This window comes from Tachysurus fulvidraco, chromosome 25 (assembly GCF_022655615.1).
Source record: "Tachysurus fulvidraco isolate hzauxx_2018 chromosome 25, HZAU_PFXX_2.0, whole genome shotgun sequence".
Taxonomy (NCBI): domain Eukaryota; kingdom Metazoa; phylum Chordata; class Actinopteri; order Siluriformes; family Bagridae; genus Tachysurus; species Tachysurus fulvidraco.
Genome location: NC_062542.1, coordinates 8,671,071 through 8,674,321, shown reverse-complemented (window position 1 = coordinate 8,674,321; position 3,251 = coordinate 8,671,071). Strand labels below are relative to the sequence as shown.

At 37.6% G+C, this 3,251-nt stretch overlaps 1 long non-coding RNA gene across 1 annotated transcript; it reads left to right on the top strand.

The window, feature by feature from the left end:
• LOC113662120 lies at positions 1-2,221 on the top strand. The gene is made up of 3 exons (XR_003445191.2): positions 1-457; positions 1,074-1,184; positions 1,541-2,221. It is a non-coding gene; the product is annotated as an uncharacterized LOC113662120 (long non-coding RNA).
• The last annotated feature ends 1,030 nt before the right edge of the window (positions 2,222-3,251 follow it).

Below are 3,251 nucleotides of genomic sequence, written 5' to 3'. Positions count from 1 at the left end.
TTTGTCCTTAATTAGTGTTCATAGAATATAACTTTAAAAGTAGCGGAACTTTTCTTTGAAAATTTGTTTGGGGAGGGAATGTTATCGGTGGGACGCTTATGTGCGGCTCCCTCTTGTACATCATGCGGTCGCCTCAGTCTATGTTGCGTATGATGCCGATGATGATGCTCGTGTTTTTCGCTCCTCCTGTACTCTTGTGGTAATATTTCTTCTCTGAAACGCATTTTGACGCTAAGAGAATGTGATTAACATGATGATTGTGTTAGTTATGTTAAAACTGTATCAGTGAATGTGTTTTTTTAATTATTCAAAACGAGATATCATGTCGTGATCGTGATGCTAACTGTTTAGCATTATATGTACTAGTGTGTACCAGTGAGGGAGAAACTGACGCCTTGGAATCAGTTCATCCTGCTGGATTTGTTTAAGAGGTTTTTCAATAAATGTTCAGCAAAATGTAAGTTGTTTGTTTATTCATTTAGTACATTATTATGTTTCATTATTGGGGTGTTTAAATAATTGATCTATTTTCAGGTTATTCTGCATCTTGGAAAAAAACAAGGTTAAATATTCTAGTTTTAATGCATTCTGTACTAAAATTACTTATTATTCAAAGTTTATAATAAGTGAAAATTGCATAATTATAAGCATATCTGTCTAGTTTCAAGACCTAACAGTAGTTTTAGTGACTAGATTTAAGATAAAATATTCTAGTTTTAATGCATTCTGCACTAAATGTAAGTATTATTCAATTCTTATAAAAAGAAAAAAAACTGCACAGTTTTAAGCATTTTTGTCTAGTTTTAAGATCTAATTGCATTTATTAGTGACTAGATATTTATGCTATTTTCAAGAATTCTTATCAAGTCAATTTTGCTTACCCCATTGGCAGATTTTTTTTGCTTGATTCTAGTACACTTTAACTAGATTTAAGCATATCTTTCTTATTTCAAGAGGGGCATTTTTTGCAGTGCAAAGCGATGAATCATTGTTAGATAATGCTCCAGAAAGTGATGCTTTTGCAAAAGCTATCTTTCTGGAAAAAAGTAATTGAAACCTGTTGCGGTCCACAGAAATATTGCATTCCAAGTATGCAAGAGACGCGCTAGTATGCACAGGACATACAAGAAGCCCAACAATGTATTTTAAGAGAAGAATGAGCTACCAAGAAGGTTCATCCTGAGGTACAAGTTTTCCAACAATTAATGGTATTAGCCGTATCATACAGTATGTTTCCACTATTTCTAAAAAATAGTGTATTTTATTACAAAAGGGAGTGGAAGCACATTGAGGGTGATTGGTCTTATCTCCCAACTTGAATGGGAATTCCTGAATCAGCTTATAAAGTTTGTCAAAGGTGAAATATTTCTTTATAAATATTAAAAAGCCAACTCAATAGGTACTTAATAACCCTCTAGGAGATCATGGGCCACATCTGGGGGAAAAACTGCAGTGACTTTAATGTACTAGAGGTTCACAGATAAAGGATACATTTTTTATACACCACAAAATGCTTCTCCTTTCTCACATGCATTTGCAGCATGTACATCATGTTGTTCTTCAAACCTGAGAGGGAAAACACCATCTCTGACATCTTTTGACTGAAAACCTGTATGTGTAGCAAAACCTACCAAAGTATTCCCCTGAAAAAGACTCAAGAAAACCTGTCAAATCATGTGCACCAAGACTGTCCACAACCACACTGTGTCAATTATCTGGAAACATTTATCAGAGTCAAACCCACCTTGTGTCACGAACTACGAGCCAGCGCCTGAGGTGACGCGTCTCCGGAATACTATCGCGCTTCCGGACTACATTTCCCATCCACCACCAGTCCCGCTCATTATCACCGTCACCTGTTTCTCATCTCCTCTCCCGTTAAAACCACACATGAACTTGTCATCTGTGCGAGGTCTCGACTAGTCTCCGTACTGTCATTCTGAGCGTTTTCCTGTGTTCTGATATCCTGGTATTGTTCTGTTTCCTGTTTCTGGCTCTTCTGTCTGTTTTCTGCCTGCCTGACCTTTTGCCTGTTCTCGACTCTGATTTTTGCCTATCCTCTTATTTGTACCTCTGCCTGTCCTGATTTTTGCCTGTCTGAACACTCTTCTGATTGTGATTAAAACTAAGCTGCAAATGGATACACAGCCGTATGCCTCCTCATTACACCTTGCTTCTCTAAAGTGATGAGGTTGTTTACAAGAGGCTCAAGAATTTTTTCATGGCCAAAGGCCTTCACATCATCACTTTTACATAACATTGCAAGATGAATTGTGGAAAGTGATGAACTAGAGCCTGGTGTTACATTTAAGATCCAATAAACTGCACATATTTTATGCTTTTTAAGTGATGTTCCTAATGGATTACACAGCTCAAAGTCATCTATGTATAGTCACAAGGAGAGTCTGAGCTCAGTCCCTGAGAGAATCTTCAAAGTGTTGACCATCTTTGAAATATCTGTAAGATCCATCATGTATGATTTGTTGCCCTGTATGACTATTATCTACTTTATTAACTACTTTATTAAGTATGTCTATCTAATTAAGCAGCTGTTGTAATGATTTTATGATGGGTATACAGGTCCTTCTCAAAAAATTAGCATATTGTGATAAAAGTTCATTATTTTCCATAATGTAATGATAAAAATTTTACTTTCATATATTTTAGATTCATTGCACACCAACTGAAATATTTCAGGTCTTTTATTGTTTTAATACTGATGATTTTGGCATACAGCTCATGAAAACCCAAAATTCCTATCTCAAAAAATTAGCATATCATGAAAAGGTTCTCTAAACAAGCTATTAACCTAATCATCTGAATCAACTAATTAACTCTAAACACCTGCAAAAGATTCCTGAGGCTTTTAAAAACTCCCAGCCTGGTTCATTACTCAAAACCGCAATCATGGGTAAGACTGCCGACCTGACTGCTGTCCAGAAGGCCATCATTGACACCCTCAAGCGAGAGGGTAAGACACAGAAAGAAATTTCTGAACGAATAGGCTGTTCCCAGAGTGCTGTATCAAGGCACCTCAGTGGGAAGTCTGTGGGAAGGAAAAAGTGTGGCAAAAAACGCTGCACAACGAGAAGAGGTGACCGGACCCTGAGGAAGATTGTGGAGAAGGACCGATTCCAGACATTGGGGGACCTGCAGAAGCAGTGGACTGAGTCTGGAGTAGAAACATCCAGAGCCACCGTGCACAGGCGTGTGCAGGAAATGGGCTACAGGTGCCGCATTCCCCAGGTCAA